This window comes from Lontra canadensis, unplaced genomic scaffold (genome assembly GCF_010015895.1).
Source record: "Lontra canadensis isolate GAN:19392208 unplaced genomic scaffold, GSC_riverotter_1.0 scaffold109, whole genome shotgun sequence".
NCBI classification, from domain to species: Eukaryota; Metazoa; Chordata; class Mammalia; order Carnivora; family Mustelidae; genus Lontra; species Lontra canadensis.
Window position 1 is genome coordinate 6602077 of NW_022631103.1, and position 15288 is coordinate 6617364.

General features: G+C 38.3%; 1 protein-coding gene across 1 annotated transcript in view; it reads left to right on the plus strand.

Annotated features, from left to right (window-relative positions):
* The window catches only part of PATJ (PATJ crumbs cell polarity complex component), a 362302-nt gene that overhangs the window by 222827 nt on the left and 124187 nt on the right, over nucleotides 1-15288 (plus strand). The gene's annotated exons all lie outside the window — the stretch shown is intronic.

The window sequence follows — 15288 nt, forward strand, 5'->3', positions numbered from 1 at the left end:
GGAGAATTTATAGATTACACATCAACCCCCCCGTCCTCCCTCCTACTGATTTTCTATAATACTAGTGAAATGAATAAAAATAATTGCTTATAAGTAACACATAAACCTGTTAGGATGTGACATGTCTACTATCATTTCAGAGTCACCAAATAGTATGATTGCTAACACGGTTGCATTTGTGTGCAGTGAAACGGTCTCTCTTTGCTCTGCCAACATCCAGCCTGCACACCCTCTATGTTACTACTGAGTCTGTGGTTCAAAATGTCACCTTGCAATTCTGTACCTGGAAGACGCTTGGGACTTTTCCCTCGCACATTCTGTTTAAAGTATTTTTCTTTCTATTGGGGATGAACATTACTGAAAAATACTTGATTGAGAGTATATGTAGATCCTTATAAAGTTTGAGGGTTAAAAATCAAGAGGTATTCTATCAGGAAAAGCTTAGGTAGGAAGTTATACCCATATGTGGTTTTCCTTCTTAAAAAATTTAAAAAAAGGGGCGCCTGGGTGGCTCAGTGGGTTAAGCCTCCGCCTTCGGCTCAGGTCATGATCCCAGGGTCCTGGGATCGAGCCCCACATCAGGCTCTCTGCTCAGGAGGCAGCCTGCTTCCTCCTCTCTCTCTGCCTGCCTCTCTGCCTACTTGTGATCTCTGTCTGTCAAATAAATAAAATCTTTAAAAAAAAATTAAAAAAAAAAAACAACCCAGCTCTTATTAAGGATATTTTTGGGCATCTGTACAGTAAGCAGAATGATGTAATGAAATCCTGTGTAGCCCTCACATGGTTCAGCAGTGGTCAACACTCGGTCACTTCTGTGTCACCTACCCCTCCAGATGTCCATCCCTACGCAATTGTTACATTTGTATTTTGCGGGGGGGGGGGGGGCAAAATTTACAAAAAATGAAATGCACAGATCTTCCCCGTACAATTTTGACAGCTGTATACACCTGAATAATCCAAACATTGATCATTTCTCTCTCCCTAGAAACTTTTCTCTCACGTACTCTCCCATTGGAACTTCTCCCATCCTGGGAGGCAAATACTATATTGATGTATTTTTTATTTTTTCCTTTCGTTAGTTTTTCCCATTGTAGAACTTCATATATATGGGATGGTATAGTAGTACTCTTTTCTGTCCAGCTTCTTTCACTTTGCATGTTGGTGATTTATCTATGCTATTGCCTGTATTAGTAGTTTGTCCCATTTTGTTTCTGAATAATAGTACATTGAATAACTACCACAATCTGCTTATCAGTTTACCTGTGGATGGGCTTTTGGATTTTTTTGCAGAGTTTGAATAAAGTTGCTAGGAACATTTGTGTGACAGGTCTTTTTGAGGACAAATATTTTCCTTTTTCTTGGATAAATTAATAGTAAATTAGTGGGTCGCAAAGTAGTTGTGTGTTTAGCTTAAAAAGAATGTGCCAGCCCTTTTCCCCAAAGAGTTGGGCTATTAAACATTCCCACTAGCAGCGTATGGGCATTCTGGTTGTTCATAACCTTAGCTCCTCTGGTGGCTTTGTAATGGTTCCTCATTGTGACTTTAATTTACATTTTTTTTCCCTTTCTTTTAAGATTTTATTTATTTATTTGACAGAGAGATAGAGACCACAAGTAGGCAGAGCAACAGGCAGAGGGAGAGGGAGAAGCAGGCTCTCTGCTGAGCTGGGAGCCCGATGCGGGGTTCCATCCCAGGACCCTGGGACCATGATCTGAGCCCAAGGCAGACACTTAACCTTACCGACTAAGCCACCCAGGCGCCCCTTTAGTTTACATTTTCTTGATGACTGATGAAATTAAGCATTTTTCTTTTTCAGCAGCCTTTCAGATTATTTTATAAAGTGTCTAAGTTTTTTTTCCATTTTTAATTAGGTTGTCTTTTATAATTGAACTGAATGTAAAAGTTCGTTATAGATATACTAATTCTTTGTCAGATACATGATTTATGGATCTTTCAATCTGTGGTTTGTCTATTTTTTTAATGTATCTTTTTATGTATAGAACTTCTTAGTTTTGATGAAATCATTATTTATTCATGTTTTCTTTTATAGTTACTGTCCTAGCTAAGAATCTTTGCTTCCCTCCAATAACTACAATAATATTATCCTATATTTTCTTTTAAAAACTTTATAGTTTTAGCTTTTGTGTTAGTTCTATGATCCATCTTGAATTAATTTTTGTGTGTGCTGTGAGATAAGGGTTGATGGGGTTTTTTTCCATGTGAGTTCCTAGTTGATCAGCACCATTTGTTGAAAAGACTTTTTTCCCCTCATTGATTTCCTTTGCACCTTTGTCAAAAATGAAATTACCATATAGCTGTACGTCTATTTTTGGACTCTCAGTCCTCTTCTGTTAATCTCCCTATCTTTGATGCTGTTTCCACACTATCCTGATTACTGTGTCTTTATAGCAAGTCTCGAATTCAGATAGTGCTATGTCCTTATTTTGTTCTTACTTTGAAAACTATCTTGGCTGTTCTAGGTCCTTTGAGTTTCTGTATGAATCTTTGAACCAACTTGTACATTTCTTTTTTTTTTTTTAAAGTCTCCTTGGATTTTGATAGGTAATTGTATTGAATCTATAGTTTAATTTAGGGAGGCTAGGCATCTTGACAATACTGAATCTTCCAAATTATGAATGCAATATCTCTCCATTTAATTATTTTCCTGAAATGTTTCATAATTTTCAGTACAGAACTTTTCCATTTTCAGCTAAATATATTCTTATCTATTTCATATTCAGTGCTTTTATAAGTGGATTTTTTATTGTTTCATTTTTATGTGTTGCTAGTATATAGAAATACAATTGATTTTCATGTATTTGCATATTGACCTTGTATCCTATAATCATGCTAAAGTAACCTACTAGTTCTAGTAGGGTTTTTTTTGTTGATTCCTTAGGATTTTCTAGAGATAATTGATCATTTCATCTGTGTAAGGGAGTTTTATTTCTTCCTCCTCAATCTTTATGACCTTTATCGTCCTTCCTTCCTTCGTTTTTCTCTTTCTCCCTCTCTCTCTCTTTTTTTTTTTTTTTTTTTGGTCGCCAATCTCAGAAGCCATTTGGTGTTGGATGATTAAAGAAGACCTTACCTATATGTAGGTTTTTGATATGTGCCCTTTATCAAGCCTAGGAGATTACTTTCCATTTCTAATTTGGTATAAGGATTTTCCTTTTAAATCACAATTTGACATTGTATTTTGTCAAATGCTCTTTCAGCACCTATTCAGGTTATCTATACGTTTTGTTTTGTTTTTTAAGATTTTATTCATTTAGAGAGAGCATGGCGGGGCTTGGGGCTGCAGAGAGTCTCATGATCCTGAGATCATGACCCGAGCCAAAATCAGAGTCAGACTTTTAACTGACTGAGCCACCTAGACACCCCGCCCCCCACTTTTTAAAAAGATTTTATTTATTTTGTTTTAAAATGAAATTTAGGTATAACACAGAAGAATACTCATTAATGGGATAATCGAAACTCCTTATCATAATATCCAAAGCCCTTCAGAAGATACCTTTGACCTGCCTTTGCAGTATCTGCAACTGCTTCACTATTAGAAGATCCAGCTACATTGAACTGCTTAACTAGTCCTTGATGCCAATGTGCATTTCCCTCCTTTCATTCTTTTGCCTTGTATTTTATTCAGGGTACTTCCACAGACATTTAAAAAACCTAGCCCAACTGTTTTGGCATAAGTTCATGGCATTATTTGTGTTCTTATCCTAAATAAAAATCCTTCTTTAGATCAGATGTCTCTTCTTTGTATAGATTTTTTTAAATGCTTTGTAACTTTAGGTAATTGACTTGAAATTCAAAGGTAAAGATGACAGAATGGAAAAACAAGAATACTAGTTATTATTTGTTAAAAATGTACTATTTTGGGCTCTTGGGTAGCTCAGTGGGTTAAGCCGCTGCCTTCGGCTCAGGTCATGATCTCAGGGTCCTGGGCTCAAGTCCTGCATCAGGCTCTCTGCTCAGCAGGGAGCCTGCTTCTCTCTCTCTCTCTCTCTCTCTCTCTCTCTGCCTACCTCTCTGCCTACTTGTGATCTCTGTCAAATAAATAAATAAAATCTTTTTTTAAAAATGTACTATTTTTTTGTAAGAGAGATAGCTTGTGATACCAGATACATTTTTAATTAACTTTTTTTTCCCAGATAAATCCCTGAATCTCTCTTGGCATCTCTTAACTATAAAATAGAAGAGAAGTCAGTAATATCTTTAAAAATCTTTCAAACTTAATGTTCTGTGATTCTGAGGTCTAAATTTTTGCTTTCAAACTTCAGCTCATGACTTAGTCTAAGGAATTTCTGATCTCTATTCTGGGGAACATAAAAGCTGTAAATCCTTTCTCAAAACTTTTACCAAACAAATCTCTTCAGCTGGTTAGGTTGCTGTCAACCAGATTTGTGTATCAGAATCGTAGGACAGGTTCACCTAGATAACCACACTCTATCCCATCCTACTAGAGAGAATCTCTGAAGGTGGGACCTACGTGAGCTTTTAACTAGTCAGTATATAACAGATCTTATTAGGAGTCTAAGATGCGAATTTTTGCTCCTGTCATAGAAGGACATTGACAAAAGTACCAGGAACCTTATTGTAGAAGATATGACCATTTGCTATTCAGTTCAGATTACACACCAATTGCGTGAAATAAAGTAGTGTGCTCAGTGATGAAACTAGCAATTTCATCAGCCAAGTAACATTGAGTGTCTCCTGGAATCCACAAAAGAAAAGAAGAGATCCTTACATGGTCTGTAATACTTCCTGCCCTTGAACTTGAGTCTCTGTTTCCATATGTCTCTTAAATGCCAAGTTGGTGGGATTGACATAATGTAGGGCTGTGGCTAGAAAAATTAGGGTAGGAGAATAGGAGGATTTCTCAGCTGAAGGCTCAGAATTTTGCACAACGTTTAAATATCATAATTTAAAATTATTTTGACTCTAAGTTTTCTTGCCCCTCCTCATTTATGTTTCTGACTATGATTCAAAAGTATTATGTTAGCAAATAGATTTTTTTAAAGATTTTATTTATTTATTTGACAGAGAAATCACAAGTAGGCAGAGAAGCAGGCAGAGAGAGAGGGAGAAGCAGGCTCCCTACTGAGCAGAGAGCCCGATGGGGAGCTCGATTCCAGGACCCTGAGATCATGACCTGAGCCAAAGGCAGAGGCTTAACCCACTGAGCCACCCAGGCACCCCAGCAAATAGATTTTAATTCTAAATGATTCCCTAGTATACCGAATTGTCATAAAGATGTTAATTCTTACTGCTATTTTTTTCTCTTTTTTAACTCACAGATTATACTTTTTTACACGTTTTTAAAATATCATGTAATCATAAAAAAATTCTAATGGTACAGGTAAGAGTAATACTCTTCCCTCTTTTACCTCTGTAACACTACTCCTCTCCAGGTAACCCCAGTCAACTTACCATCCTCCCTGTTGGTCTAATGCATTGTCACATACATTGTGCAAAGGACAGATTTTAAAATTAATGTAAACAAACAGAATCATACTGGACATACCTTTTCTACTGAATGATATGTCATTTATGATATATATTAGTTATATGCCAGTACAAATAATACTACAACATACTGGTACATATGTCTTGGTGTGGTTGTTTGAATATGTGGCATAAAAAATATCAAATCATCTTTCTTCTGTGTTTTACAAACTGCGAGATGGAAAATTTGAATAAGAGGCCATTTCCCCCAAATCTAGCAAACACTGTATGTGATCAGACCGTAGCCGACCTGCCAGATGTGGTTTTTATAAATGAAAAAAATTCTTTACATTTATATCCTACATTAACACATAAGGAAGTGACTGAGAAAGTAGGCTTGTACTAGGGTGAGGCAGTTTTTAAAGTTGCCACTTGGATTTTTATCTGCCTTCACTACTCCAGAGTCTAGAATGAGAATTGGGAGCTGGGGAATTATTTTGGAGAGAGAGGGAGGTGGTTGGGCTCTGGGTGATTGGAACGAGTATTACACAAAGTAGCAGGAGTCCCCTTCCAACCCCATCCCTGCTAGAAAGAGGCTTTGGGATCAGGAGATGGGAGTTGGGGTTCTGGCTCTGCCACTCCCTTCCCTAGAATCCTCAGACAAGTCCCCAAGTGTGAGTCTCAGTGTCTTCACCCGTCTTACCCGCCTGCCATGCCACGCAGTGAGGCAGTGCCAGACTCTGTGTGACACAGCCTTTAGAAGTTTCCAGATGTGCATGATCTAACCCTGATTCTACAGGACTGATTGACTGACAAGACTTTAATCTTTTTTTTCTTTCTTTCTTTTTTTTTTTTTTAAGAGAAGGTGAAGTTTGGAGGAGGGGAGTTAGGCACTTTGAGCAAGTCCTTCGATGACTGATTGGGAGTCTGGCTGTCTCTGTGGGCATGTCAAGGAAAATATTTTGAAGAGAGGAAAACGTCTAGTAACAGAAGGATTTGGAGTAGAGATCTAATTAGATCATTGTATGAAAGAGGCAAACATGAAGCTGGGCCTCACTAGTTTGGGGGAAGTCTTGACTCACAGCATGTACCGATGTTCTTGGAAGAAGGAATTCCAGGTCAGTGGTCAGCTGAGTCCTAGTCACTTATGAGACTAACAAGACCACCAAGAGAGGTGGGCTATAATGCCCTAGCCTCCTAGGAAAACATGATTCCTTTGCAATATTAATGAGCTGTTAAGAAGTGGATTATACTTCTGCCTCCATTCGCTCCTTTTATGCCCTGCAGGTAACAGGAAATTATCCAAGGCATTTTGATCAAGTGAACCAACCTGTAGCAATTGGGGCAACTTTCACAGAAACACTAATAATCAGAGCAAAACATAAATGTATGTCTCCTCTCACTTCCTTGAAGTCAGTATTTTTCAGAATTGTCAGGATTTAGGATTCAAAAGAACATCCTGTTTTCTGAATATATCAAATTTAGAGAGATGTGAGCTACATATTACTATTACTTTGCCTGCAGAAGGTATTTCAGTTTAATTAGATTTGTTTGAGCGAATATAAATCTCTCACGCTTAAGCCTTTTAAATGAATGTGTTCCTTTGGGAACATTGTACTTCACAAGAAATAGATTACATTGAAGTTGTAGACCTCATTTCAGCACTGCGTCATTAAACTATCCTTAAAACTTGCTCCTTTGCCCAAAGTATTAAATTATTGGAGCTTGATGTGTATTATTTTGTCTTGCTGAGGAAAAGATTAATGTGACAATTTATTCAGAAGTTTTTTTTCATTAGAATGAAATTGTTTCCACGTGAGTTTAAGTCCTCTTCCCTGTTCAGTCCCATAGCCTTGCTGCCCCTCTGTTCTCCTTCTCCCCTGCCTGCAAAACTGAAATGGTGGTTTGGAAAGTGAGCATCATTCTTCATGGGGGCAAAGTGCCCAAGGTTCTTGGAAAGAGATAATCTTCTACAAGATCTTCTTTGAATAGGACGTGGTTACTCCTGTAACACACAGCATCCCCTCCCAAAAGCTATACCCCAGTCCCTGTGGTTCCTAGAAAGAGACCCGCAGTTTCCTACCTGCCCATCTTTTCATAGGCTTTCCGTTGGTCCTGGTGCTCTTCCTGCCGCTCACCTCCCCCCACCCCCGTGCCTGCTGAGTTTCTCTCTGTGCCTCAAGACCAACCCACTCCTTTCAGAAGAGACAGTCCCTTCTTGCTTTATGCCAACATTCATCATATGGCAGTGCAATTTTTTGTATCTAAAACTGTGGTCACTCACTAGAGTACAGGATGCTTGAGTGCAGGAGCCATATCTGACTGAATAAAGTAATTCCTATAAAGTGCCATTCAGGGCGCCTGGGTGGCTCAGTGGTTAAAGCCTCTGCCTTCGGCTCAGGTCATGATCCCAGGGTCCTGGGACCGGGTCCCGCGTCGGGCTCTCTGCTCAGCAGGGAGCCTGCCTCCTCCTCCTCTCTCTCTCTGCCTGCCTCTCTGCCTACTTGTGATCTGTCTGCCAAAAAAAAAAAAAAAAAAAAAAAAATTTAAAGTGCCATTCAGAGAATCTGGCATCTGGAACATACCTGGTGCTCATTACATGGTAGCTTTGGTAACGATGGTATAAAAATTCCTTTGTCCTCATCCTCGTACGGTGACTGCTGAGGTAATGAGTAAATGGAATATTTAGAGTCTGAGTCTAAGACTCTTTAGAGTCTTAGAATATTTCTGAGTCTGAAATTTCTATTTTGTGAGGCTGTTAATTGAATGTAAAATTTCACAGGATTAAGAATGAGTTACTTATCCTATGAGTTTTTTTTTAACCTCAGGTAAATACCGTTAGGAATGTTTCTTGGGATGCCTGGGTGCCTCTGTTGGTTGAGCATCTGCCTTCAACTCAGATCATGATCCTGGGGTCCTGGGATCGAGTCCTACATCAGGCTCCTTGCTCAGTGGGGAGCCTGCTTCTCTCTCTCCCTCTGCCACTTTCCCTACTTGTGCTCTCTCTGTCAAATAAATAAACAAAATCTTCAAAAAAAAAAAAAAAAGAATGTTTCCTAATCATTAACAGGAAAGGCTTTTGGACTCAGATCTGGCTATAAATACTGGTTCTAGATAACTTATATTGGTTAAATTCCTTAAACACACTACACCTCAGTTTTTCTGTCTATATAATCAGGTGATAATGCATTCCTCTACTGATGTGTGAGACTTAAGTGAAATAATGTATTTAAGATGCATGTATATGCATGTGCCTTACATGTTGTAAGCATTTGTTAAATGGTGTTATTACAAAATAGTAATAAAATATCAATAGAGAAAAACAAACTTGAAATCACCTCAAATCCCACCAGATTTGAGGTATCATCATTGTTGATATTTAGTAAATACTCATAGAGCTTTCTTTTTTTTTAATTTTTTTTTTAAGATTTTATCTGTTTATTTGACAGAGAGAGACACAGTGAGAGAGGGAGCACAAGCAGGGGGAGTGGGAAAGGGAGAAGCAGGCGCTCTGCTGAGCAGGGAGCCCAGTGCGGGGCTCAATCCCAGGACCCTGGGATCATGACCTGAGCCCAAGGCAGAGGCTTAAGGACTGAGCCACCAGGTGCCCCCTCATAGAGCTTTCTTTAGACTAAGAACTTTTACATAAATGAAAATAATGTGATTGATAACATGATATTTTATCATTTACTTTTTTCACTCAATAATTTTATCTTTTTATGGCAGTGAATCTAGGTCTGTGTCATCCTTCACCTTCTTTTAATGCCACAGTTTTCCATTTATCAACATAACAATGGCAAATATAATAAACCTTTTGTTGATGACTATAGGGTTTTTCCATTTTTTCTCATAATGGAATATTATAAGTATAGCCATGACAGACATTTTTTTGATCCCAGATTTTTAGGATAACTTTTAGGATAAATTTTTAGCAGTGAAATTGTTCGACTAAAAATTAACCTATAGGGGCATCTGGGTGGCTCAGTCAGTTAAGTGTCTGGCTCTTGATTTTGCCTCAGGTCATGATCTGAGTCATGAGATTGATCCCCACATCAGCCTCCACACTCAGCAGGGAGTCCTTGAGATTCTCCCTCCCCCTCAACCCCTCCCCCAACTCATGGTCTCTCTCAAATAAATAAGTAAAATTATTTTTTAAATTATCTATAAAAAGATTCATCAACTTATAAATACTTATTTGTGTTTTTTTTTCTGGATGTATGTTGTACTTATTAAAAGAGCTTATTAAAGAAAAAATTAAGGTATAAATCCAATTATCATGAAATGTAAAATATGGACTACATTTAAAAGTAAAGTAGGGAGAAGGACTCTCAGATTTCATTATCAGAAGTTCCAATTACCTGAATCCCATCCCAGTTTTTTAATAATAATTTCTCAACTCTTCATAATAAACACTTCTACTTTAATAAAAGTATGGGCAGAGGTGGTGTTGTTGAGTATTGTATTATAACTTGATATTCAAATGTCAGGCAAATCTGTTGCTTGAATTAAATTTTAGTTTTTGTATAATTAATTTCTCTAATCCCAGCTTAAGTTAATTAACTTTGACTTCCAATTTTGTAAGTTTTTTGAATAAATTTAATTGAGTTGCTCTCCAGCATAAATTTATTATATTCATGTTCAGTTGAACTATGGAAAATGGAGAGATATTTTTGAATAATTAATTGTATTGAAACAAATCTCATTAAAGACCTCAAGTGAAAGTTTATGTAGTATAACAAAAGGATTTATATCCATTTATTTTTGCTAAATCTTACTGTATTAACCCTAATTCTACAGACTATAAAATAATGCAATTAAATGTCCTGTTTTGGGTACCTAAATATAGAGGCTTTACTTCAAAATAGTGTTTCCTGAATTTTTTCTTCCCACTCCAGTAGCAGAAATCAACCCAGAAGGGAAATATGAATCCCATAGAAAACCCATTATAATATGATTTCTGAGTTTTATAGAAACAGAGGTTTCTCATTTGAGGCTATCATCTTCAGTATCTAGACCTGCTGTTGTTTGTCCCTGAATGACACCTCATTGAACTGGAAATTCAGAATTTAGGAAAAGGTGAGCTAATTTACCCATGATAAAATATTTGTGTCTTTCTGGGACCAGGAATCATTGATCTGAAATTGAAGTTAACTGACCGTGTGGAGGAGCTCAGGAAGCCCTTTTTGTCAGTATCAGGAGAAGAAGCCAAGCACAGATAAGAAAACCAGAATTGTAGCTCAAGAGCTTATAATGCTCCTTTGGACAGAAAGCCTTTTTCCTCTCTTTTTCTCTCTTTTTGCTCTGAGTGCCAAGATAAATTATTAAGTGTCGGAGAGAATGTAAGATTTAGGAGATAGAAAGAGGGATGTCACTTGAATAAATAAGTTAATATTTAGAAATACAGGCAGAAATAAATTTTAAAATTTCTAAAAATTAAATAAATAGAAATACAGGCAGAGAAATTGGGTGGAGACTTTTTGCTGGCAAAGAACAGAAATTAGTTCAAGGTAATTTAACCAAAAAAGGGAGAATTTTTTGTGGTAGTATGGGTGTCCCTCCTAGAACTTGGAGATCAGGTTGCCTAGGGGCCCTCAGGAAATGATGGCTTTTCCTGGACCTTCACATCCACATCGCAGAATATGACCACCTCATAGAAACTCACAGAAGATGTAGAGAATCATTACAAGTGTCTCTCAACATGCACAAACCGGACTGTCCCAGAAGTAGGGATATATGGTTATCCTTGAATAGAAGAGTTGTAGATCTCAGATTTTAAGATATAGATAATTTATCTATTAATGGGAACACCCAATCAGAACTAAGGATAGTTCTCCCCACCAACAGGAATAATGTCAAAAATAAGGACATATCTAATTAATTTTTTGTTCTTTTTATATATCATTGAGTCACCATTGAAAGGAGAAACTTTAGGTAAGCCGCTTCTCTGCTTCTCAGCTTCCTGGAAGTAAATAGAAAATGATAACGTTTTTCTAATTTCTAGATAACCTGAATGATCATTTTATATTCTATAAAGATGGGAGCAGTATTTGCCTGAAAATGAAATGTTTTAATTACCTTCCTTTGGCATGAGTTGGAAAAAATTAAGATGGTGATCAATCTATACACAATATCTGTACAATGAAAAAACGTGTATTAAGTATTATTATTCAGGTTGTAGTTTGTTTGCACAAAGAGAAAAGTACAGTCTTAAGGGATTCCATGTTGCATTTAGTACTTGAAAAGCCTACCAGTCAACTAGGGGGGGCTTTTCCTCTTTGCATTATGGTGAAATGCTTTGATTCTGACTTCTGTATCTCAGAGTTTTAGGACCCAAGATGGTAGGTTACCAACATCCTCCTCAGAGTTCTAGGACCCAAGATGGTAGGTTACCAACATCCTCCTGTTCCCACTCAGAGAACAGACATCTTTATAAAGGTGACTTTCAAAATCATATGATTTTTATGTGCATCATACAAATGGGACCTCTAGGTGTTTCTTAGGACTGTGGGCTTCTAAACAAAAGCTGAATCACCAAGGGCAAATTGCTTCAACTTTTGGAATTCCATAATACCCCGGTTGCTCTGAGATTTAAATGAGATACGGTACCTGAAGAGCTTAACATAATGTTTGGCACAGAGTAAGCCCTGGATAAATAGTAGCTGTTATTAATTAGAATTAACCTGAAAGACTTGGAGGAAGTGTAGAGTGGTTTCTTTTTTGCCTATGCTATACTTAGAGGATGTCCTACATCTGGTGTTTAAAGAAAAGTGCCCTCAGAGAACAGCGGCTTCTCAGAAATAGAAAAAGGGACAGTCTGACGTTAATTGTGCATAAAATGCATCATATTCTGATTTTCTCTGGAGTGTGTTTCCTTTCGTGATGAAGAAATAGAAAAACTGCTTATGCCATGGGAAGCTATATGTGCCTTTCATTTAAATGGTGAAACTGTTTTATATTAAATAAGATCTACAAAAACAGAAAAGAGATCTCACTGTCTTGGAACTCAGCAGCTGCGAATGTGTTCTTCCTGAGCTCAGAAGAGAGGCTTTGTCTTAGATTTTTTAAATCCTGAGATCTGCATTTTCTTTTCTGATTTACGCCAGTTCCATCAGGCTCCCCGCTCTCCTCTGAGTTTCTTGTTCTCTTCCCAGTCTTGTGCCGCATAGCAGCGTTTCTCCAGAGGCCTCCCAACACTGGCAAGAGCAGCTGCTCTCCCCGTTGATGGCGTAGTTGTTGGTGCTGGAAGAAATATCCCCAGCAAGCAAGCTGTTCTACCTTTCTGTAGCCAGAGCCCCTGAATATTCACAAACAGCACCGGGAAGGCATAACTGTAGATTTTTACTCTTAGATAAATTAAAATTAATGATCCACGTTCTTCATTCAGGCTGTAATTTTTCCCTCTTAGAATAATAAGACCATACATTTTATTCTATCCAAATGGAAGATCACAGCTAAAAAGCAGGCTTATCCACAAACATGGGACAGCTTAATTTTCTGTATATCCAAGCTTTTGCTAATAAAAAAGACTTTAAAAAGAAAAACCCTCAATCCCTTTGAAGGCTAGAGCCCACCTCAGAGAAAGCAGACTAGTGGCTGATTAATGGAAACATCACTTGGATTCGGGGCTCTGTGATCCAGTCCGTCCTCTCCGAGAGCCACTGTGTGCAGGTTTCGAAGGACAGGCTGGCGAGTACCTGGTGGGGACATAGTTCCTGGCCTTAAGAAGTTGAGCTCAGTTCAGTAAATGCCCTGTGCTTGCACTGATGCTCACCACCTAACAGGGATTGACTTTACCACGTAAGGTGAGCTGTAAGTGCAAGAGAACATTTTAAAATCTAGTGCCCCAAAACCCAAAGACAGGAAGGTTTAATAGTTCTGCTTTCTGAAAGCACTGGTCAGACACAGTGGGGAAGACATTCGCAAATAATTATCTGAGTGCCAGACATTGAATCAGGCATATTCCACGTGCCATCTCATTTTGTGATATAAAGTTCCTTATTTATGGGGCACCTGGGTGACTCAGTCAGTTGGGCATCTGCCTTCAGCTTAGGTCATGATCTAAGGGTCCTAGGATCGAGCCCATGTTGGGCTCCCCACTCGGTGGGAAGTCTGTCTCCCTTTCCCTCTGCCCTTCCCCACTGCTCATGCTCTCTTGCTCTCTCTCTCTCTGTCTCTATCTCAAATAAATGAAAATAAAATCAAATATATAAAGTTCCTCATTTTTTTGTTCATTGTAAATGAAAGAAATTGAGAAATATGGTTTATAAAAAAAGTGATCATGGCAGACATACTATTTTGTAACTAGGTTTTGCTGCTTAGTGCATTTGGGCATTTTCTATGTCATTAAGTTTTTTTTTTCACACTGATCTTAATAATTATATGACTTATTTAACCATTTTTGCCTTATAACTATGTTAGGTAAGAAGATGTAAATATGAGGCAACTAAAACCATGAAAGTATTAGGAGAAAACATAATTTAAAGGGTGCTTCAAAAAAATATATACATATAAATACATATATATTTAGAGCAGTGAAATTGAGAGGAAGGTATAGAGATTTCCCATCTGTCCCTTTTAGATTCCCAACATCCAGAGTGGTATGTTTGTTACAGTTGATGAACCTGCACTGATATCATCACCAAATCCAGAGCTTATACTGGGGTTCACTCTTGGTGGTTTCCATTCTGTGGTATCAGACATGTGTATAATGGCAAATGTCCATTGTTATAGTATCACCCAGAGGGCAGGCACATCTTTAAATACATGGTATTGGGGCGCCTGGGTGGCTTAGTCGGTTAGGCGGCTGCCTTCAGCTCAGGCCATGATCCTTGGGTCCTGGGGTCAAGCCGCACATGGGCTCCCTGCTCAGCAGGGACTTTCTTCTCCCTCTGCCTCTGCTGCTCCCTCTGCTTGTCTCTTCCTCTGTCAAATAAATAAATCTTCAGAAAAATTTTTTTAAAATAAGTACATGATATTAAAAAGGTACAAGCCTTAACAAAAAAAGATGCATAATTTTGAACACCGCCAAATTAAAAATTATTTGTGTATTAAAGTCATTACAGATAAAATTTAAAGGCACTTATCATGTAATTCTCACAACAGTTTTATGAGGTAGATGCCTCGATTCCTTTTCAAGAAGTGAAAACCGGGGGATGCCTGGGTGGCACAGTCTGCTGGGCGGTAACTCTTGGTTTCGGCTCAGGTCCTGATATCAGGGTCATGGGACGGAGCCCCATGGGAGTCTCCATGCTGGGCGTGGAGTCCCGTCCCCTTGAGGGATTCTCTCCCTCCCTCCTTCTGCCCCTCCCCACCGTACTCTTGCGCACATGCTCTCTTTCTCTTTCTCAAATCTTAAAAAGAGTGAAGACTGAGGCACAGGGAAATAGTGTGCAGATCTGGGCGTTTCTGGGAGGTTGATTATTTTGGTGAATACAGAAGCTGGTAGAGTGAGGGGCGTAGTGAGAAGGAGGTTCCAGTTTGGTCTCTGCAGCGGCTTTGATGTGTGCCCCCCTTTACCCCCTTCAAGATGACGGATGAGCTTCATTTCAGACAACTCCATCCTGTGAAGTGTTCGTTTCCGTACACTTTTTCATTATGTTGGCTGTGACCAAAACCTTTTCCAGGTGTGTCCTCCAGCACAAAATTTCAGAGACTTCAAGGACAGGCAAATGCAAATTACAAAAACTGGAAATCCCCTTTTACGCTTCCTTATAAAGTGTACTATGCTATCCCTTAAATAGCAGACAATCTCAAGGTCTCAGTTATGTTGGGACAGTATAGATCATTAACTACTTAAAGAGACAGGAGGAGAAAAACCAGAACTGTGTGAGCTATTATTA